At 38.3% G+C, this 24,588-nt stretch overlaps 1 protein-coding gene across 19 annotated transcripts in view; it reads right to left on the bottom strand.

Moving 5' to 3' along the window:
• NRXN3 (neurexin 3) overlaps positions 1–24,588 on the bottom strand; it is a 982,949-nt gene that overhangs the window by 135,237 nt on the left and 823,124 nt on the right. The window lies entirely within an intron of this gene.

Raw genomic sequence — 24,588 nt, 5'->3', positions numbered from 1 at the left:
GTGTACTGCAGAGATCCAAAACTGGTACAGACAGGCAGAACTAATATGTATCATATAGGAAATCAAGACATTTTCTAGCCATCCATACCATAAAATATGTGAAGCTTTGCTGACAGTCTTAAAAGAAAAATCAAGGAAGAAACAACAACAGAGAGTAGATGGCCATTGTCTATGCAAATATATCTTCTTTGAAAAAAACCTGAGGTATAATAAAGGGTCATGGGACAATTCTGTTCCTGTCACTATGTTACATATCTGCTTAGTGGGCAGAGGACTCCATCCTTCAGGGCTGTTACCCTAACTTTACTACATTCACATTAGCAAAACCAGCAATGAGAAAGAAACCTCTCCTCTTGTACTCGATGTCCACCTTGGATCCCTCTCCTGGATTTAATCCTGTCTCCTGATATCAAAAGACCTTTTTTTCTTAAAATTTTGCTATGTTTCAATTTCTCAGGAGGCCTTTCTGATTCTTGCTTTACCTTATATTTTAAAGCTTACTCATACCAAAATACTCATCACAAGTTCCTTGTATCCTCAATACACTTCTTTTCTCTGATATTTTCTCCCTAACACCAAGTCTCCTGGTATCAGACTAAAATATTGTTTTAGGAAAGAAAGCAGACAGTCCTGTAGCTGAAGTGGTCATGAACAGTGGTTCAACTACAGGAAGTTTAGCACTAAACCAGTAAGCATCTTGGTTTTTCTCTCATTACAACAGTAAATTTTTGTCTGTGCTCAATGTATGCTGGATAGCAAGTTTCATGTACATTCATACTGTTATTCTTTGGAGGGACTTTTCATCAAGATATCAATAACATCTTTCTCTTTTCACTGGAACATGAGGTAAGTGGATTGCTGCTCCCAGCAGATACATGAACTCAGATGCCATTTGAAAACAACTAATGTTTCTTCTCTTATGCTAGTCCAAAAATAAGTGAAGTTTCAGTTAACAAAATTTATTTCAGGTAAAAGCATTGCTGGCAGAGCTTTACCACTTCTTTGACATATGAAGTAAGTGATCTCCTAACACTGTTTCAATGAATCTTTTGCTGGCAACCATATAATTATCTTTACCTGCACAGCAATTAGCAAAGAGCACGTGATTAATTTTTCCTCAAAGACTCCAAAAATATATAGTGACCAGGTAACCTGGCTACTGACATTGTGGTTTTGCGAAGTGTGGCTTTACAATCAACTTCCTTGACCTCTCATATTGCTTTTTAATTGCCATCAATACATCAAGCTTCTTTGGCAAACTGTGGCTGCTCTAAGAAGAATCCACCTTGGTGAAGGCATAGCATGAGCAGGTAAGATGAAGAGCTGCACCTCTTCTAATGGATCAGCTCACCACCACCACAGAAGAGGAAGGGATTAAGAGGTATTCAGCAGAGTGAAAGCTGCATACCTTTAAGCCTACAGGCTCAATAAGGCAAAGGTAAAAATTTGCAAGTAGGGAAAAGGATGGTGGGAAGTTCAATTAATCTCTGAAGAAGGAGAAAATGTTTTTGATTTCTCCTTAGATGAAAAGGAGATAGTACCTTTCACCATTTCTTTTCCCAGGGCTTGAAGGAAAAGACCTATTTAAAAGGCTAGTGATAAGAGGGCAAACTGGGAAATAGATAAGATTCTGGAAGAAGAGGACTGAAAAACGCCAGTGGCCTTTAGTCTGATGGAGAGAAGAGGGAAATGAGCAAACTGGTGCCTTCTCCATCCCAAGAGCCATCCCCTCCCAGAGTCAGAAAAGACAGCCCTTCTAAAAGCAGTGTAACATTTAGTTGTAATTAAGAAATGCAAACATTTGTCTAAAAAAAACCCCATGGGCCTGATGGATGGCCTATTCCAGGTCTCTTCAGATGACTCTTGGGCAGAGCTCCCTGTTACTCTTTAACCCAAGTTTTGTAGAAGCACAACTTCTGAGACTCTTATTTGAATTGAGTAGGAACTTGTAATGAAAATGGTTTTGCTCCAATTACCAGGATAAAACACAATACAACACAATATGTCAAAAGTAGGGCTACTGAAACCAAACGGCACACACAGACCCCAAGATACAGGTTATTCATGATATTTTATATCTCCAGGGCACCAGACACTACAAAAAAATTAGTTTACACATTCCTGGCAGAAGAAAAAAATAAAGTAAAGCAAAGCACAGAGAAAATCCTACAGCAAAGAACAGTGACCATGGACACAGGGGACAGATCCTCAATTTATTTTCAATATCGCTTCAATTCCAGTTTCCTGCACTACAGCGCTTCATTAAAAACAGCTTTTACCAAGACCTACCTTCCTGCTAAATCTGCAATACAAGCTTTACCATTAAGGTTTAACACTCCATGATGGACATGACCTTTCATTCCTTTCCCCACACATTCAGCTGCTGGATTTTCTTTCCACATAACCAAGCAAAGGTATTAACTAGACCAGTAAATATGTGACAAAGAAAGATTTACCTTTGAGCCACTGCCTATAAAGTTTATTTTGTAGCTATGGAAAAAAAAAAATCCTAACTATACAGTAAGGAAAAAGGTGAAGACAGAGCCACACAGAGCAAACAAGTTACATGGTCCAGAAGGGCTCAAGAGAATTTTAACAGACAGTGCAAATTTTTTCCTCTCTATATTGGTATTCACTGGCTGCCCCAAAAACTTTCCATGAAAAGGCAACCATTAATTAATGTTTTTGAAATCTCCAAGTGACATCAAGTGCTGGCACTACATCTTGGAAAACTGAGAACCATTTTATTTATAAATAATGAAGTCAACTCACCATTCAATCTGTTTTACTTTTCCTCTTCTTTCTTTAAGGTTACTGTGCCTAAAAGATTTTTTAAAGTTTTTCAAAAATTTGTCTTGAGCTGATTCGTCCCATAAAATTTCTGCCCTCAAAAGCCACATTACCATTTCATTGCTTACAGTCCTTCTGGAGATAAATTCCTGCCATTGTGACTCTAAGACTTTAGAAATATAGTTATGATCACATAATGGAATGGTTGCAGATAAATTATGAGAACAAAAAATGTGCAAAGTACTGAAAAAAAAATAAATTGCACAAGGCTTCTCCTTCACCTGTCTACTCTACATGGACTCCTGGAAACAGTTTGTTATATGCACAATTACCAAACATTTTGAACATTATTAAATGACACAAGAGCTGCTTTACAGCCTGGATCAGGAGATTGGCAATTTAATGCTTGCCCTGAAGCACTGATTCACTTTGGACACCTTTTCTTCTACCTTTTTGTAAACCAGATTCTTCATCTATGACAGAGGAGTTAAAGGTACCTATCTTTCCAAGCTCTACAAGCCCTGAAAATCCAGATACATTTTACTTAAACATTGGTGATATACTGCTAATCCCAACCTTTCAGCCCTGAGAGCAACTACATTCTGAGAGGAGCAGGTCCTAAGCTTTTCTCAGCTTCTACTTTCAACTCCTTCAAAACCTGTTCCTTTCTTTTGAAGGGACCTCAGGAACAGGTCTGAGGTCTGACAATTTTAGCAGGTATGTTTTATCTTTTGTTTCCCTCCATTCAAAAAGAAGTAGAGCCTGTCCTCTGTGCAAATTGTCAGGTCTTTCCTTTCTCCTTGCCATACCTTTACATTTTGAAGGCATCTGTCTTTTTGTAGCAGACCAAGTAGAAAGAAAGTAAAATGGGGTTGGCAGTGATTTTGTAAGATGAGCAATTGTAGAGTGTTAGAGGGTACACATACATGAACATACATGCACTCTGTGCTCTTAAAAGGGCTTTACCCTTTTCTTAATCTAAAATTCAAACAGTCCACACTAAAAGTATACAGCTGTTCCCTGTGTGCAGAAAGCATTTCATTTCAAAAACCAAGAGTGAAAACTCCAGGTATTAGGACAGATCCTACTCTCAGCTGCATCAATGTGAATCAATAGCAATTCTGTTGAAGAAACTGAATGCCTACTGATGCAAGTGGAAGCAGAGTTATCCCAGTATCTTTATGTTGTTTTGCTTATTTTTCTGAAGCAAAATATAAAATTAAAGGAAGCATTTATAAAACATACCTGAAATCTGACTACCATCCCAGCCTGTATTTTCTCACACTCATTTTAGATAATAATTTTTTAAATAGTGACTACTGCACAGACTGCCTCCTCCTCCCACCCTGGCTGGTTCCAGCATGGCTAGACATCAGCCCAAACCTGGCAGACAATACTCCTAGTTACTCCGTCCTGCAGATCACTGCTGATTTTGTTTCTCTCATTTGAAAGGGATACAAGCTCTTTCAGTAATACAACAAGCCATTTCACACTGTAGGAAGGTTTAGTAAACTTTCCCTCCCCATCCACAAATGCCACACACATACACTTCATCTGCACTACCCTCTAAATTCAGGAAAATTGTTGTTTTTTATAACCCTGAGAACTGCTCTTCCTGGAATGGCTTGCTTCTGCTTAGGCTCCTCACACTTGCAGTCTATGTTTTTTTAAAAAGAGATTGAACTTTTATTTCTCTCTCTTTGGAATTGCTTTCACTTTCTTTTCTTGATTTCCTTTTGTTTTGTTTGCCTGGTTGTTTTTTTTATTTTTGTTTGCCTCAGACTTGCTTCTGGATGTTAGTCCTGCTGAAGGATCGCTCACTTTCTGTGGTTCAGGGGGCTTTGCACAACAGTGCTAAATGTAGAGAGTTCTCCATGAGAACTCGAGGTATAAATGCATATTCCACAGAGGACACTCATTTATTACTACAACTACAAATCACTTTATGTGAATTTTCAATGTAAACAGAAAGTCCTTTTCTGATTAGAAAGGTGGTAAAGAACAGCACTGTCCTTAGAGGACCTTTCTGGGCTGCAGTTAGAACTGAATGCATGGCTGGACAGATCTTTCTGGTATACATGTATCAATGGATTTAAGAAGGGGAATTTAAGAAGGGGTATTAGAACCTGTATTCAGCACAGTATAAGGCAGTTAGTTCTACTCTTTCTGGCCATATTTAGTACTGTTTTTAATATCACTGAGAGGTAAGTGTGAAATCAGGATTCAAAATGTTAAAAACTCTGGAGCTGGGTAAAGGGAGAATTTACTGAATGAAGTCTGCCTTTTTCCAAACAGTGATGGCAGGGGAAGCACGTTCAAGAATCAGTATTGCCACCCCAGCAAATACAATAATCAACAAAAACAGCAAATGCTCTTAGAGAAATTACAGGCACTGACGTTCACCTGACTTAGAAGTTTTTATTCAGGGTGCCAACACTTTACAGTTATCTTGAAACAAGAAAAAATGTTGTTAAGGGGAAAGGAAGTACACAGGTCAGCTAATTTTGTTCGATTTTTAAGGCCTGTTAAAAGAAGCAGTAGGTCATCTTTTGTTATATACTGTTTGTTACTGTTTCTTTAAGATGCTCAACCAGATCTACTCAGTGCCAGTTACAAACCTATTTATCAGAAAGAATCACACACACACAGAGGATAAAAAAAATAGAAATTATTACCCTTTGGGGGCATGGTTTTTAAAAGAAGCAATTCTCAGAGATACATAATTTATAGGGCTAAAAAGGACAATTATTATAATCTACTCGCCTCTAAAATTTTATAGGAGGTCATATATCTTGTCTGAATTGATTCTTTTTTAAACTACAGGATATATTTTAGAGCAGCACTTATTTGTGATTTGCAGCTGAGGAAAGAAGCCTTGGATTCATTGCAGTTGCTTCTTTGATGAGATTGGCCTAGAGTTGAACATGGTCAAAAAGGCAAGTGGAATTCAAGAATTACAATGAAAAGGAACAGTGTACAAAAGGAAAACTGTTACAGTGGGGATACTGTAACACGATGTATCAAACAAGGAGGGCCGTGGGAAAGAAATATCTATGGACCAATTCTTGGTAGATGTTTCAGAGATGTTTATTTCTCCAGCTGCATGGCCGGGATCTGCTGAGGAACTCCTCAATCCCGGGACCCGAGGGTCCTTTGCCCGCTCAGGGGAACACAAACCAACCAATGGGGAACGAGGCTGACCAGGGGCAGGGAAACCCCGTGTCTGCCCCCCAGGGCCCCTCTCCCAGGGCTACATGGCAGGGGGAGGGACCCCGACAGAAAACCACTATTATAAGTTAATGGTGGACTTTTGACTTAAATTCTTGAACACAGTACACAGATGTTTACAGGCCATCATGAAAAGAAAAGGAGGAGATCTAAAAGGTTCAAAAAAGTAGTACACTTGAAACTGTGTATATACTCATAAAGCAGTGTTTTTTCAGCTCTGTTTCTTTATAACTCAAAGAACTACAAATATATAATAAAAGCATTTGACAATTATTTTAAGCAAAAGAAGTACCAAATTCATGGGAAGAATCAAGAGCCATTGAATACAACAATATGAATATAACCTTTTGCTCAGCTCTTCCTGAAAAGCAGATTGTTATTGTTTCTTTTAATTGTTACTTCCTATATTGAAACACCATCTAGCATCATACTGCCATAAATAACTTCTAAGTCTGTGATCAAGGCAAAATTTTCTGGAAGGTTTCTCCTTATCCTTGCTCATTTTAAGAAGTGGTGAAACAATGAAATTAGGAAAGACTAATGAGAATCCAATCTTTTCTGTTGAAGGCTTAGGAAAGGTAGTTTGGATCAACATCTGCCATGGCCAGGCTGCTGCCTTTAGCCTATCCTCAGAGCAAAAAAAATGCTAAAGCAGATGACTTAAGGTTCCAGCTTCATCTTTCCATGACTGCAAACTCTCTTCTCAGTTTTATAGAGCGTAAGAGAAAATCGCTCAGCTGTCTTGAGTTTTTTGCTTGAAAGCAGGATTTCCAATCCTTCATTTCAATTTCCCCATGGTCCTGAAACTCCTTCACTTTACTTATACATTTTTTCAAGTGGAGACACCAGAAATTTTTAATTTTAGTTTACAAAATTACACAATCTCACCATGGGGGCTCACATTTCAGGCTTATTCACCATGATCAATAGTCTAATTCAGGAGTGCTCTCTGGAAGTGTTCCTTGTATTGAAAGACAACCTCTACTCATTGGTTGGAGACATATTACATTATTTGGCTAAAGTAAAATTTATACCAGTTTCTTTGTTAAGAGTTTAACAAATTTTCCAAACTGCCTTTCATTTTTTGCCCATTGAATGTTTATGTAGGACACAGACAATAATATAATACTTCTTTAATGGCCCATACTACAAGAAATTGTAGCACAGCAATATACTGCTACTAAAGTACACCTTACTCCTGTTCTTGAATTGTTTTTGACCAAACACCTTTGCAATATTACAGCAATAGAGCTACAAGTGGGATGTGAACTTGCCATTCTCTTGCTTTAATTTTGCCTAATTGCCTTCTCTCCCTGCGTCTTTTCCTCTTCCAATCTTCGCCTTTTGTCTAATAAAAGTTTCATTTATAAACAAAACTACCCTGAAGACAAGCCAAAAAATGGACAAGAAGCTCAATTCTGTGACAATTCTACCAGGATCAGGAATGGCTCATTATGTACAACAACACACACAAGATATGTACACCAAGAAAAGATATGAAATGTAGAAGCTGCTTGTTTATTTCAGCCGAGATACCCTGCACCAGACAAGAGCTTTACATATCATTGAAGTGGTTTAGGTAACATTAATATATAATATCAGAGACTTACACTTAGGAATTAATTTTGCACCAGAAGTTAACATATTTTGTGTACAGTTTGAGACCTTTAAATTTTAACTCACAAAGGTAATCAAGACTAGTTAGATAGAGTACACGGTTGAAAGAAAAGATTTTTGCTTTTACTGCTGCTCTGCTGTACCTTGAAAAAGCCACTTTCATTTCTCTCTCTCGAGTTTGTCTTTTTATAATGTGAAGTTACATTATCTAAAGGCTTATCAAACTGTATATTTGTATGTTATCTGTCCCAATGGAGCCCTGGTATCCAGTGGGGCCTCCAGATGTTGTTGCAGTGCAGTTAATTAATATCAAGCAGAGTATCCTGATTACCAGTTTCATCATTACCAGCTTGTACTAAGCTCCCCCTAAACCCATTTCCACAAAATCTGGGGAATGCTGTGGCACATCTAGTTGCTCTTATATCTGACACCTGCCAAGTCTAGTAATCAGTGATATTCATCAGTCTTAAAAGGGAGGCTTCCTTCCGTGCCATTCAGTGCCTAGGATGGGGTGCCCAATTAAATCTGTTTTCCCATTACCGAGGATAGCACCAATACACTGCCAGTCAATTAACAGGCAGTAAAATATTTCAAGAAACACATGCAGGTGTGTTTAGGCCACACAATTTGCAAAAAACAATTGTTATTACACAGCTGGTGAAACTCCAGCTACGAGGCTGCTAAGCCCCACTCATTTAGGGGTATCATACTGGAAGGAGAGAAACAGAAATTAGCCGCATGCTGAAAAGGGGCATTTCCTAGGGAAACAGAATGCAAAACAAATTTAAAAGGTGATACCTGTCTATTGGTTCACTAGCAAATACATTATTCAGATTGCTAATTTGTTTCCACAGATTAAAATATGCATCATAAAAATCTGCCCTATCTGATGGTGTGAACTTCAACTATAATTAGGATTAAATATTCTGACAGTGCCTTCTGAAAATATAAAGAGTAGATCCTGGAATGTTTTGTGAAATTATACCTTGTAGATATGATTCTGGACTAGGGCAGAAACAGGAACCATTCTGAATGTTGACATAAGCTTCAGTTTTTCTAGAGAACTGAGCAAATGCATATTTTGTGCTGCATTTTAAACTCAAAGTATGCTCAAACTGCTGCACTCCTCCAGCATTATAGAAGTTGGCTGATTAAAGCAGGTCTTTACCTTTCTGCTTCTAAGTGCTGCTCTGCAACTCACTCTTCAGACAAAAACATGACCAGCTGCTAAAATGTCACATCCACTCAATAAAGAAATGACTGCAGTAGCAAGTCAGATTTTAGTAGGGCACAAAAACAAGGAACTTCCTCCAAAGCAGAGATCTTCCAGGAGAAAATATGCCCATCCATCTTACAACATCTCCTCTGGGGTTTCAATCCACTGGGTAACACTGCCAACAACTTGTGCTGGCAGAAGCTAAAAGCGGCAGTCACACTCCAGTGGTTTGAACCTCACTGGACACCAGACACTCACCAAAGCCTCTCTACCACTTCTCCAATTCATCTGGACAAGGAGAAGAAATAAAATGGAGAATAAATAAATGGCTCATGAGTTGAAATAAGGGGAGGGAGAGATCACTCATGAGTTACTGTCACTGGTAAAACAGTCCCAACTTAGGGAAAGTAGTTAATTTATTACAAATCAAATCAGAGTAGGGTAGTGAGAAATAAATCTTAAAACACCCCCTTGACTCTTTTCCTTCTTCCAGGACTTTACTCTCAAACCCTATCCTCTCCCCACTGCCTGCCTCACTATGGACTTTACCACGGGCTCTATCCCACTGCTATTGCTCCTGCTCAGCAACATTTTCCCCCTTTTAAACTATATTATCACAGAGGATATACCACTGTCACAGATGGCCTTGTCCAGCAGCAGGTCCTAGTCTTGGAGTTGGCTGCCATTGGCTCTGTCAGACATGGGGGAAGCTTCTGACAGCTTCTCACAGAAGACACCTATGTAGCCCTCTCATTCCAAAACCCTGCCATGCAAACCCAATACATACACAAAATATGGAATTAAAGATCTGATACTTACAGGCCATGTGGAATAAACTATGTACCTTAACTATTAGGCTTCCTTATCAAAAGCATTGGTACAATTGTGAGATGTCAGTGAGCTGAAGGCACAGCATATATTACTCAGTAACAGCAATCAGAGCTGTCTGTCTCGACCCATAACCCACAGAAAAGTGAGCACTTGTCAAGAAGATGGCATTAAAAAAGGACACTGCTGTCTGACAGGAAAGGTGATCACAAATACCAACTTGCCACCATCCAATTAACCCAAGTGCAATAGATATAGAAGTGCAAGGGCTGAAGAGGCTTTGGACAAAATTAATCTATTTAAACTTGGTTTTGCCTAGAGTATATTTTTTTGCAAACTCTCTTCTCTTAATCATAAAGAATATTCTAGGGTTTCAGAGTGGTCCAAAAATATTTGTTCGAACGTATTATATGACTAAGCACTATATACTACTGTATTTTCTTTTCTTAGTGTTTTCTTTACAGAATTTTAATATAATAGAATTCTCATAAAATTTAATGCATCCAGGGCCTATGTTCTAAGTTCCTTTTGAAATCTATGAAACAGATTCCATGAACTGTATAATATCAACAGCATATTGTAACCAAAGTAGTCTTCTTTACCAGACAAGTGAGTGGTTTGAGCCAAGGTTTAATAGGTCTCTCCAATGCAAAAAGAAAAAGAGGGAAATATAAGGATTTGTAAACATAAAAACAGTACCTGGATTCAATAACAGCTTATTCCTAGCTTTTCAAAGCTCACTTTTTAAAAATGGCAGGTTTTTTTTAAAGTTAGTTTAATGTGGCTTTTTAGATGTGGCTGGACTCCAGCTGAAGGCATTCCTAATCCTGAATCAAAGAGGTTTCCTAAGATTTTTAATGGAAGCAGAACATTAAAAATACATGAACATTGCAGTATAGGAAACTTATATTTCTAATGAAAATAGTCTAATTACCCAAAATAATTTAGTAGCCTACAGATAGAGCACTGATAGGTAAGAAATAGTGGAATATTAGACAGAGATGGGAAAAGAGAAGAGGAGAACATAGTGGTTTGAAGAAACAGCTCACAAAGGAGGCCACCAGTACCATTTGCATGCTGGAAAGCAGAGATGACGACAAATGACTTGACAAAATTTTGCAGGAACTAGAAGTTAGAGGAACAGAGCAAATAATTGAAATGTCCTTTCATTCTTAAGCCACTACCTAGCAATTTACATTACCTTAACTTTGCTACCAAGGAACATTTCAAACGCTCATATTTTACATATGCATAGGATGCACTAACTACGAAATAGGTCAAAAGGCTACATCTGAAACTTGTTGGAAATAGCACCTCACATCAAGACTGACTTTCCCTACAAAGATGAGAATTTTATCAAATCGAGATAGGCTGCTGAGAAAAATTACAATTTGGCTATTTGCATATTTATTTTGTGTTGCAGAATTTGCTTACTCTAAAGCTGTTTGGCAAAGTCATATCAGCTGAGCCCCTTGCCAAGTTTGTATTATGTTAGTTAAAACAGAACTTCTGATGTAAAATGGAAACTTGATTATTGGGAATGGATGTCACAAAGAAAGCTGGAGTACTTCCAGTACAGATATTTTTGCATAGTAGGTGAGGGACGAAGTAGTGAGTAAGGAGAAGGTTAATGTCACAATTTCAGTTTCCATACTTCTTCCTGATATCTTCTCTGCACTTTCTAGGAAAAATATTATGAGATGTAAAAGGACAACCAATATATCAAAGGCAACTCCTGTCTTAGGACTGTGCTGAGATCTTAATCCTACTGTAATACCAGAGGTGCTTAGAAGATGAGTGTCCTGTAGGTTCTAAAACACTTTGAAATCAGTGGGAGAGAAACACAAAAGAACTTAGCATAAGGATGCATTCCAGTACTCAGCCTCCCTTGTCTCTACGGCCACTCACTTATTCATGTTAGCTTCCATGGGAAGAAGCTATGTTTCATTAGGCCTGTAGGAATGGACAAAGACAACCTTTAGGGACAATTCTTTATTCAGAAATCATTGCAGCTACCATTAGGAACACTGAAGTAAAGGAAGCTCAGGGTATGGGAGGTAAGACCAGTACAAAAATAGCCCTAACATGTCCATTCCTTGATCAAAGAAAAATTTTTCTGAATAAACTGGAGAAGCCAAAGGAATTTAGAGATACAGTACTGTTGTGATTTAGACTATACAGTTTATGCTTACATACTAGAAGGAAAATTTTTCTTCCTTTTGTACAGCAGTTTGTGATTTAGCAACACTCAGTAAATATTACCCAAGTGCAAGAACAGAGTTCTTGTGTTCATTCATTATTTTGTCAGCAGGCTGCTGAAAATAGTAGGTCAAACCCTGACATTTCTATTCAGGAAAAAGCCCTAGAAAGGACCCAGCTATGAAAAAGGATTTAGCTTGATACTGTATGTTCAGCACAAAATAACATAGCCTTTAAAAATCAAATTTTAAAGAACTGCCATTTTGTTTAAGGAAGTAAGAGCAAGATGTGCCTTATCTTTTTGCAATAATGTGACTGTAGCACCAACTCTCCATATTTTCTCCTTCCTACACAATTTAGCCATCTGACTAGTTGATTAGGAGAAACAATTAAATTGCAACAGGCTGATCTTGTAAAATACAAACTGAAGAAGCAATAAGGGTGATGGATGTCTGTGGCCAACTATTATGGCTGTTGTCTGTGTCTTCAGGCAGATGGAGGACAGTAATGGCAGCATATGGCATGGGAGTTTGGGCTTGGAAGGCAGATACAGCAGACTTCTGATAAAAGGAATTAAAACCAAAGCAGCATGGTGGCTAGCAAGCCAGTCTGATAGACCAAACTGTTGATCACCTTCCTCATTTCTGCATCTCCACATCTTATAGGACCCCCTATAGGTTCTATAGGACCCCCTCTCCATTCCTACTGCTTGCCTTTTAGCTCTGCCTGCAGAGAGAGTCAAGAAGCCTTAGCTGGAAAGGAGCTAGAGCCAACAGTCATTTTGGCAGATGCAGCCAGGCAGCAGTGGTCAGCTGGTAAAGCTGGCCAGGGTGAAAGTCTCATCAAACTCTATGAATGCTGCTTGCTCCTTGAAAACCTTAAGGAATAACTGAGTGCTTTAGAAAATGGTTATTTGGGCGCTTTGGTTGCTGGGATACACCAAAGCAAAAGGTGATGGAGATCAGCAGCTGTCCCTAGAGCCTCTCACTACAGCTTCAATGGTAAGGCCCACAGGAGTGCAGCGCCTTGGGCCCTGGGGTGTAACAGGATACCCTGCACATCACACTGTCACCTGGCCACTGCTGCACAGAAGCCAATGCCTTAATCTTTTGCACTAGCTGTGCCCCAGTTTCCTATGGGCTTTAAAGCTCATAGGCAATTTTTTTTCTCCTGACTAGTCTGAACACTAACCCTGGATAACCTTTCATCTCACACAGTTCTCCTTCTTGTCACACCAAAGTTTGGACTTGTTTCTTCTCCCAATATATTCCCCATTCATTCCTCTAGGCATCTTTTATCCTTTTTATTTAAGAGGACCCAACTGCACTGCAAATGGAAGGGGTTTCTCTGCAGTTGGGTAAAATCTTAGAATGATTTCATTGATACTTTGTCATATATTTTCTGAATTACATTAAAAGAGGAGAAGAGGGTTTTAGTTAACCTTCTTGATAAGCAACAGTTGACAAGATCATTGAAAATTACCTACTTTCTCAACTCTATTGATGGGTCTGCTTATGTCCATGCATAATAGTGTAATGAGGAGTCACATCCTTTCAATATCTGTGCTATACCTATGCTATAGACAGACTGTGGATTTCAAGAACTTTTTAAAGGGCAACTACCAGCCAGTTCAGTAGAAACTTTAGTGTTGTCAGTTTAAAAATAGTACACAGAATCATAGAATGATTTGGATTGGAAAAGATCATAGAGATCATCTATTTCCATCCTCCCCTGCCATGGGCAGGGCACCTTCCAGGAGACCAAGTTGCTCCAAGCCCCATCCAACCTGGCCTCGAACAGTTCCAGGGATGGGGCAGCCACCATTTCTTTAGGCAAACTGTGCCAGACCCTTGCTACCTTCATAGTATAAAATTATATACTAATCAGAAATTATACAATAGTGAAAACAGCCATTTTTTATAAGAACACTGGCTTTCATATGCAAAAAAAAAAAAAAAAAATTTCTCCTGAGGATAATACACATCTTCAAGATTCAAAATATTATTTTACAAATTGGTGGACAATGCTAGTGACACAGCCTTGTCAGACTATAAAGAAAATAGCAATAAAACAAAGCAGACAGTATGTGTATGTATGTGGGAGCACCTCAGGAACAAACAAAAAGGAATGCTGGCATGGATTCTCTGTGTTTGTAGCTATCATGTGTTCTACATTTAGCCACATTACAATGGGAAGAAGATGAGAAAATACAACAAAATAGCATGTATCTGCTTTTTGCAATGGTCCTGTTCATCTCTGTGGAATCTCACTGCTCCTCTGAATAACTATCGCTATCCTCAAATTGCTCTGTACTTCATTACAATATTTATAATCGAAGACTCTCCTTCATAAAATGGGTACAATTGCTTTGGAATTAGTAATATGAAATTTATGCTGATCCACCAAACATCATTCATGCTGTTGGACCAAAGAAGAATTAAGTACATGACATAAGTGAAAGGAGCTCCAGGGAACTCATGTAACAGCAGTCTGCAGGCAAAGATAACCTATACTAACACCTAAAGGATGGATAAAACAAACAGATTGCAGTTCTGTATCATAAATCACGATGATCTTTTTTCACACCAGAACACAAGTAAACCTAAATACAGTCTCCCTAAATAGATGGGTACAAATGCCAGCCTGAATGCACAGCAAATTCCTGCGTCAGCCCTCTGAAAGTTTCAGAAGGGTTTGCACAGCTTCTCATCAATGAGCCTCAAACCCTAGCAGAACTGTCCCATTGTGGGAAAAGAGAATGAATGGCCAGAATACTTCAGGGAGCACAACCGCAGGTTCAAAACTTCAGGTTTGTTTCAAAAAAAAGTATCAAAGATTTTAAAAATTCCACACTATGATGGCTTTTAAACTTCTCAGATTTACCATAATAAAATGAAAAAGCAATAAAAAAATTACAATTGTTTTATTTAATTACCCAAATTTTGTCAGAATTTTAATTTCTAGAGATATTACTTCTTCCATTTGGTTTGTATTTTCATCCTCCATTTTCCTTTGAAGAAAAAAAGGAAGGAGAAAAGATGACAAAATGAGATAAAGCAGAAATGTTCTTATAAGCCTAAACTTTTTTCCTGAAGACACAATTTTCAAATACAAACAGTAACATTATCTTCAGTGGAAAGCATTCAAACTCTAAAAATGTGTCCAGTTAAAATCTTGCTTTGTTATGTTTGTAATTTATTTTTTATCTTTCCTAGACAATGAAATATGTGGGTTTCTCAAATTGAAATTATATGCAGAGCATAACCACATCAAACTGGTAGCTCGAGCAACCTACTATTACCTTCAAAAAGACAAATCATAATCTTCTGATTTTGTATACTATATTTATTCAGTGCGGTTGTGGCTCTTGCTAAAGAGGTTGGCCTTCCTTAAGCTCCTTGCCAAACTTTGGGAATCATTATCTCAAGGGAACTCTAAGAAGAATTTCTATCAAGGGAGATAACACTGCGGTCTTTTTAATAAGGACTCTTCTTGACATTGAAGCCCGTGCTACATGGTGGCAAGGGAAAGTTTGTCGAATATAATTTCTTCATGCAAAGTTATTTGAATCATATATTGGTTTGGTGCTTTTTAAAATGCAATTATCAATTCACTTTTATCATGGTGCACTTTCTTCTTTCAGATGACTACATCTTGGATTGTTTGGGGGTGATTTTGTTTTTCATGTTGCATATTCAACAAAGAAGCAACCCTAAAGTAGTGAGTTCAGTATCACAGTCAGTGGTTAACAACTCTGCAGCCTTCAAGGTGGCACTGGAGACATGCACTTCCCCCAGCCTTCAGGGCTATATTTCCTTCTTTATTTGTGAAACTACGTAGGTGGTTTCAAGAAGAAAAAAGAACATGAAAGCCTTGCTATCTTTTGTAGCAAACACTTCTCCAACAGAATGATCTGAAATGGGAAGGAAGCATGAAAGAGGCTTTATTGTTTTTGTGAGAAAGGTTAATAGCAAGAGCTGCATTTAAGAAAGAAAAGAAAAAAAAAGGTGAGGGAAATGAAAAAAAAAGCCAACAGCTATGTCCCAATTTTGATCAAAGCAATAGAGAGGTAGCTGTTCCAAGTGTCTCCCCATTTTTCTGGATAACTTTATAGACACGCAAGATACAATACTTCATTAGTAACTTTTTTTTTAAACATCCAACTGCATGCATAAACAGCAAGGAAAACTCCTTCCTAATACTCCTCCTATGTGCCATCCTCATTAGCCAATGCACCTTCTGAGAGGATTCTAAGAAAAGGAGTGAGATTCAAACCCTACAACCCTTCAGGTTTTCAGGACAAATGGACAGTAAGGGGTATGAAATTATTCTGTGTGCATACTAAAACCTGACTTTTTTTGGGATTTGCAATTTTTCCAACCACTATCAGTTGGGCTGAGACTCTAACTCATTTGCTGGAGACTACCAAGCATCTACAGAAGAATTGGCATTTTGTTTTATTACCTGTGTGGATTGAGATCAACTGCTAACTAGAAATTAAGGGCATTGTTTAATCCTGGCAGCATTCCTTAGACTTCAGTGTTGTTTATCTAGAAATACATTTGGCTTGAAAACTGTTGCTTTAAATTGATCCTCTGAGTCTTCTTAACCCTGTTAGCAGTGGAGGACTGGGTATACTGCATTATTTTCTGAGATTTGCCTGTGGTTTACTTGCAAAAGCCACTTTACTATCATTGCATTGACACGCAAATGGAACCTGCACTTAACCCTGCCACATTTGCCAGCTGAACACAAATCAAAGATTTCCACTCTTCATTGTCAAAAAGATGAACTGTTTTCTGTCCAACTCAAAGAGCCCTAGTATATCCAGATCAGTCACTTTCCAGAAATGATGTAAGCCACAATACCAGGTCTTGACCACTAACGTCTCAGAACATTTCCCTCTTTTGACTATGGGTTTATGTGTACTTTTCTTGCTGTGACAAGCAATTTTGAGAACAGTCTGCAGTTCCATTTGTGTATGTCACTTATAAGTTATAGTGCTTTTTGTCTTGTATACCAGGGTTAAAACAATGATCTGAATTGCTCCTTCCTGAAGAGTCTCTCATAAAACTATGAAAAGGAAAAATGGGAGAGATTAAGGAGGAAGCAGACCCACAAAAGCATCAATACCGTGTACCAAAATACTACTGCTAGCACAGATCAGTGTCTCTACTGGGTGTCTGAGATAGCTGAAAAAGAGAACAGATGCAATGACTCATGTTACTAAAGGTACAGTGCTTGTGATCAGAGCTGAGTTTCCTGGATTGTTAAATCAGCAACTTTCTTAAATGTTGAATTAAAGACATTTTAAACAGTATTTCAAAGTTACAGTTGGTTACATTTGAGCAATTCAATATTAGCCAAGTGCTGATCTTAACAATGCCACATTAAATATTTTCTTTTTAATTAAGGTAATAGCTAAGCTCTGAGGATGGGTATTGGTTTACACTTCGTTAATTTTACTGTTAAATGGAAAATAAGATATAGAAAGAGATTAGCAGAACACCATGACAGAAGGGCCCTTTCAGCCAGCCTGAACCATCACAATGCTTGTAGTTCCAGAGCCACCAGTTTTAGGGTGAGGCAGGCTGTGTGTGCAGGAGCCCCGAGCTCAGGGTGGCTCAGCACCCACAGCTGCACACGCAGCTCATAGGAGCAGCCAGCACACCCCAGTCTGACAGCCACGCTGGCTGCTGTCCACACAACACAGGTCAGCTTCTGCACAGATACAGGTGAACTTTGCTTTTCAGCAGCAGAAGGGCAGTTCTGCAAGCTCCTTTCTATTGGCTGGTGGAGAATTTACACTGGGTATCGTTCCAGGATGATAAAGGGGAAACTTATGTATGCCAGCAACAATTTAGGCAGCAAATTACCTACTTTGCTTACCCAAGTTTAACCAGATTGCAACATGATACAACATTGCTATCATGTAACATAATCCTGCAGTTTCAAGAGGATTACTTAGATTTGAATTAGAGATTAAAATTAGTAGTGCTATACAGAGACTTTTATAATAGGAAAGTCTCAAAAAAATCAAAGTACTTCAAAACTAGGAAAGTTAAAAATGTGAAAGTAGGAGATGTACAAAATGTATGAAACTGAGAAGTTAAGTCAAGCACTGAGTCATCTTTTCTGCTTAACAGACAACTTAGGAAACTATGTTATCCTTTTCTAACACAACATAGTTTGTAATCTAGGCATGTATTTGCTACAAAATATTTTTGAGACCACTGCATTAGTAGTTAACATTCGCAGAGATAACAAAAATTTCTGAGGATGACATTTTCTTTTCAAGAGACCAAGAATAAAGACTCTTGTGCTCCAGAATATAAAATGATAGTTCTTAGAGAAAAACTTTTGCAAGAGCCCAAACAAGGAGTTGCTTCCTCTCCTTGTGTTGGTTTTGCTTGGTAAAAGTTACTGGCTAAGAAATTCCCTTCTGGAACACATTGATAATTCTTCTGTGTTCAAAATTATCATTCTGAATAGAGGAGCTCTTAAAAGTTTTTGTCATGGATTTGGGTCCTGTTTCCACAAGCAGTAAATGCTTAATCTGATTTTTCAAAATTAGGCCCACTCATCTTCTCTATTATATGATGAAAAGAAGCTCCTTTACCCTTCATAATTACTAGAGAAAAGTGTTAACCACTAAGACACGTAAACGGCTTTCCTCATGCTCTCTTTTTAAAATAATCACATAATTCTTGCTCACAGGATTTATTACAGGGTAAGGGAAGATTCTCATTGGATCCATTCTGAAAACACCAGTAGCATATCACTGCTTACCAGGTAAAGAGGGAGAGCTGGCAGAGCACTTACTCCAGTGACTGGAAAAAAGCGAGTAATTTGTTTTTGTGAAGGAAGTCATGATTTAATAAATCAGTTGGAGAGCTTCATGTCAGAAGATCCTAATCCTACCCCTTACGTTGGAAGGGACTTGCTGTGTAACTTGCAGGAAGCATAATAGCAATTTCCCCCCTCTTTATTTTTCAAATGAGAACAACATTTTTATTAAGTGGGTATAGACTGCTCCGAGAACCCAGAACGGGAGAAGTCTAGACAAATGCAAACTTCACCCAAGTATTATCTGACCTCTTACTGAAATATTTACAGATTTGTTTGCAGGCTGAACAGCTCCTGATAGCAGGATAGCTTGTTTCACTGCACAGTCCACCCTCCTGTCTGCAGCTGTTCTCAGGGGACACATGTAATCATCACATTTGTCACGATGGCAATGGTGATAATGATACCGTGTGCACTAATGAAAGGCAAGTACATATTTCACGTTCTGTGAGGGTTGGTGCTTGGGCAACACTGCCTGCCAGCTGTCTCTGTCCGCAGCACAAACTGTAATTTAGTTAACAAAATGAGCCATTTCAGAGATCGGTCATTATCCTGCCTGTCTTTATCCATTTACAGTTGCTACCAGTGATAAACATAGTAGGTCTTACAAACAAGGCCTTTACAGCTGGAAAGGATGGAAAAATAATCACAGAAAAAAATAGGACTCTTGCCCAATCTGGTCTGCCTAGTCAGGTTTTTTACCAGAGTTCTGGAACTTCTACTTTTCATCTCTAAAGTTAAGTAAAGTATCTTGGACACACAATTTATTCTCAATTTTGCATCTTCACTTCCATCTTCCTTGAGACTTTACAGGTTTTTTGTGGTAGCTGTGGTCTGACTAGAAATTCTCCCTAAAATCTCTTCCTGCTTTATGTCCACCATGTGCTTTAAAATCCAGACGGAAGCTATGGTTCAGTTAGTCTCCCAGCCAAATGAACTTTTAGGGGCCAAACAGATTCATGGCCATAAAGAAACAATGTTTGTCAGTACTGAAGTTTCACCTCCCATTTACATGAAATTTGATGAAAGAATTCAGAATATTTTGTTGATTTACTTTTCCCCTCTGTTGATGGAACAAGTATATCCAGACCTCTCTCATAATCAGTAGTGGGACCACTGCTTATAATTCAATATTAGTCAAGTGCTGAGTGAAATTCTGAGCATAAATCATTCCACATCATGGTCTACAGCTTCAAGGTCTCACTCATTTTCCTCTCAGTATCTAGTTAACATTTGGTACTGCATCCTCCTTTAATTCAGTTGCCATTTATTCCACTCCTTTATCCCCATCAAAAAGAAAGACCTTGTATCTTTGAAAAGTGCAAGGATCTGCACATCACCAGAAGTGGGAAGAAAGATCTGGTTTAGCCGTGAGGGCTTCAGAGCACTGTCAGAAGAGCCCTAATTCATTTTTTGAGAAGCCACTTAAGTCTCCCACTGTCACTGCTGATGAGGGGCATGCACACTCCCTGCTCACTAGATGCAATCAACTTAGGTCTTAATGACTCTCCAGATGATTTTAAACGTCTAGACCCATACCCTAATCACAAGGATTTCCACTAAGATTTGATTCTGAAAATGGTAACTTGAAAAGAAACTTTATCTTCCATCTGGACTTCACACAAAGTTACTGCATTGGAGTAAAAAAGGTGGAAAAGGGATGATATGAGGTCTGGATTTTCCCTATTCATACCACAAGAGTAACACTATGCTACCATTTAATGACAGTGTTGTGCAGTTTACTTTGTAAATAGTTGTGAAGAGCTGCAACATCTACTGAAAGACACATAAATAGTTAACATACATTATTCTCTGAATAAAATACAAATTGTGGTGATCCTTAAAACATTTACTTAATAGTTACAATTAAGATTGATTTGCTAGCAAAATTATGCAACTATTCATACACTATCCTATAGAGTACAGCCACTACAGTACTGGAAGGTAACATACAGACACCTTTGGTGGGTTTTTTGTTTTTTTTTGTTTTTTTTTTTTGTTTATATTTATGATGCTTGTGGCAATGAGGCACCTGCAAACCCTACTTCATTGGTAGGCACTGTAACAGAAAAAAGTCACAGATTATTAAAATATGACAATATGAATCCAATATTCTTTTTATAAGCAATCAAATGTACTAGGAACCTTTGGATCTACAAAGACGTAACAAAACACCAGATAAAAGAAAACAGGTGTCAGACAGAATTTCAAAAGGCCTTTTAAAAAAGCACTTTACCAAAAAACCCTATAAACATCATAACAGGAGAAAAAGTGCTGTGAAGAATTAAAAAATTATAAAAACACAACAAATAGAAATTAGGATCAAAATTGTGGGGGGCGGGGGGTGGTTTTCAGTAAGATAAAGAAAACAATGCAGACACTCTGCTTAAGGAGCCCCATCTCACATAGTTGTCAGTGCTGTGGAAAAGGATGTAAATAACAAAGAAACAAATCTGCAGCTGGTACAAAATTATTTAAGTTATTTCTTAGTAGGAGCTCTATGAAAATAGTCCATGCAATAGCAAATTAAATTTACTGTTGACAGATGCAAAGAAATGCATGCTGAAAATAACTAATAACTGCATGTGTACTGCCAAGTTCCAAATTAACTGGAAGCACCAAGAAAAAAGGCCCCTGTGTGTGCATCTCAATCTGTCAAAGTCTAAACATGAGATACAACATGGGATGAAGATCCTAAATGAGGGACACAGCAAAACCACTCAGGCAGAAAACTTCAAATACTTGGGAATTTATTGTGAATAGATTTTTTTTTCCTGAAACCTCTGCTCAGTTGTTACCTATTTCTGATACAGGCAAGTTTTGACATTAAGATTTGGTGGAAACCAAACAGCAACAGAAGATAAGTTAATCTGAGACCAAAAAAAAGTGATATCCCTTAAAGAGACAGACTTTGAAAACTATTTCCACATATATGTCTGCACATGAGGAGGCCACTGTAGCATCATCCACCCTGGATCCTACAACATGTCCAGATGGATGCTGATTAGATGAACCACTGGTCCGAAGAATAATATCCACACCTATGGCATTGCAATGCAATCCAGTTTTGCCCTCAATAGCACTTTGTCAAGTTGTACATAGGCAAGGCACATATTCAACCTCCTTTTATTTTTACTTTCTATTACAAAGGAGTCATTGCTCAGACTAAAGTCTTAAATTTTCCAGATTGTGACACATCTCTGATGGATGGATGATTCATATCAAATGAACCAAAGCCATGAACAGCCTTACATCAGTGATGGAAAGATGCTTAAAGCACAAGCCAAGTGTGTTTATTTCTTAGGGGACCCTATTCCAGGCAAGGCAAAAGAACAGCCTGCTTGGCTTTGTGGATAATGCAAACAACGGAGGCAGAACGCACGCTGCATGAAGTGTTTCGTAACAACTTGCAAAGCAGAGAATATGATCTGACAAAGGGGTGGAACACATTGGAGGAAAAGAAACTTATGAAGATTTGGCAGCATATCCATGGGTTAAATGTGTAAAATGTAAGAAACATAAAAAGTATTTAAGGAATGTAAGCTACAAAAAAATTACTCCTCCCCAAACCCTGAGAGTTCCCTACTGACATAATTAGACTAAAAACCAAACCACACAGACAGGGCAGCAAACTCACCTTGGGACGTGATCTAGTTTAAGTAGACATGGGGCTGCTAAGAACTAAGGTAGAAGAGAGAAATGCAAAGGAGTTCCTGTTTTTTCCTTACCTTGCCCTTGTTTCAAGCAGTGGTACTTGTTTAAATCTCATGAGTTTAAAAATTTATTCCTTACCAGAGCAGGATCATTACATTCCTATCTGTCCCTGCTGGGATAAAAATAAGGTCAATGTGTCACAAGCAAGATGATCACAGTGTGCAAAAAGGAAGAATATTACTAACTGGAAATCACTGAGCCACACATATGCCTCTCAGTCCTGCACACTATGAGATGATTTAAAATTCTGAGATCAGAAAGAACAAATTAAAAGGAAAGAAGGAAAGAATAAATAATAAACACTCCTTTCTTCACATCAGTAGGCATCTTCAGGTTCTTATTAATACATTCAAGAGGAGAGGATAAATAAGCCACACAAGTATCCCTATTCTAAACCTCTATATCTATGTTCTCCATACACAACCCAGACCTGTTTGAAATGATTGTGTGCTTGGTTGTCCTCTGTCCTCCACATTCTTGTCTGGAGAATATACCAATCTAACCATTTACACAGTTTAAATTAAAAACATCCTGATCAACCTGGTCAAATTATTATATGACAAACTAGGACTGGAAGACAGTATGACTGTGAATGAATTTAACGGAGTGGGTAAGAAGAAAATGGACGTTTTTACATATATCTACATTGAAAACAGAAAAAAAATCTAATAGCAGGTGCAACCACCTTGTCTTCTCTTCCCCTGCCTCCACACCTTCATCCAAATAACTCAGGATTAAAGTACCAGAAGACATTTCACATTTCTGTAAGATCAACCTGACAGCTTACCAGCTGTTTCTTTACTCTTCATCCCACAATGGCATGAGTAATCCAAAGAGTGTTCTCACTTTCTCTGCTAGCAGCATGGTTACCTGCTGTTCACTTCTCCTAGTCTATTCCCTGAGCAGCAAAGTACTGTCTCTTATATCCCACTCACTTTGCAAACCACAGGATCTGATATTGTGTAAGAGCAACTATTACCTCTATCTCATCCTAGAAGTTCTCATGCTGTGAAAACAGCTTCCCATCTCTTTTCTCTAACATCACTGCCCCAAAGATACATTGGCCAATTTTTGGTGCTATTACAGTACCTTGGCCTGAAGAAGAAGTTTATGGGCCAACTTGTATTTCAGCTGTCTCCTTAAATATTAAAGAGCAAAAATACAAGTATTGAATAAAAGATAAACATGGTCAGTTTGGGGTAAGGTCCTTGTCTCTTAATAGTTACCTAGTGGTGTCTAAGAATGAAAGACACTAGTGCAACAGGCTTTGAGGGGATACGAGTCTTGTACTCTCAAAATACAAAACTCTTAGAAAAAAATACTAAAATAAAATCACTACCTAGGACTTGAGCCAATCCTTGCAGATATGTGTAACTTATCCTGAGTTGCACTGTATCACCTGAAGTCTAGAAGTCTGAAGAAAGTACATTTAGTGTCACAATCAATAGCTGGAAGGACACTTGAAAAACAAGTGTGCCCCAAATTCTCTGGTGAATCTTGTGGGTTAACACCTGCCATGTCCCATTATATCAGCCTGAGAACATGTAAGGGTCCAGGATATGTGCAGCCTTACTCCCCATCTTTTCTTTATTTTTTTTTTTTTTTAAGGATATTTTTTCCTGTTGCCTGTGCCATTCACTGTTTTCTGAATAATTGTGTCTGTGTAAGTAAAAGGCTTGTGGGATTTGTTTGCCCTTCTGGCAAAGCATGCAAGCATGTCCTAAAATGGAGAGCCAGACTTCCATTGTGTTTGCCAGTGCTGTACAACTGGCCTTTTTAAAATGCTACAAAACAGAAATGGGCTAAAGGAGGATGGCAGTAGTTGCCAAATGGCATCTCCTGTCAAATGTACACAGTGCTCTGGATAGCCACTTGGGTGAAGAAGTAAAAAGCTATCAGCACTGGGATAGAAACAGACATCCAATATCCCCACCCACACAGATGGAGGAAAATAGAACACCTCACTGGTAATGGTTTTCAGAAAGGACATAAAGCAAGAAACAAAAGAGGACAGACTCCAACAGCACTTTTTTTTTTTACAACAGGTTCTTTTTTTCCCCATCTCTCTCATCTAGTGTCTAATCCATAAAGGAGCATAAATCCTATCTTAAAAAAACCCTCTGTTTCTGGATGCACTTTACAGACAATGC

Source organism: Aphelocoma coerulescens, chromosome 5 (assembly GCF_041296385.1).
Source record: "Aphelocoma coerulescens isolate FSJ_1873_10779 chromosome 5, UR_Acoe_1.0, whole genome shotgun sequence".
NCBI lineage: Eukaryota > Metazoa > Chordata > Aves > Passeriformes > Corvidae > Aphelocoma > Aphelocoma coerulescens.
The sequence above is the reverse complement of the archived record's forward strand: the minus strand, read 5'-3'. Positions and strand labels throughout refer to the sequence as shown.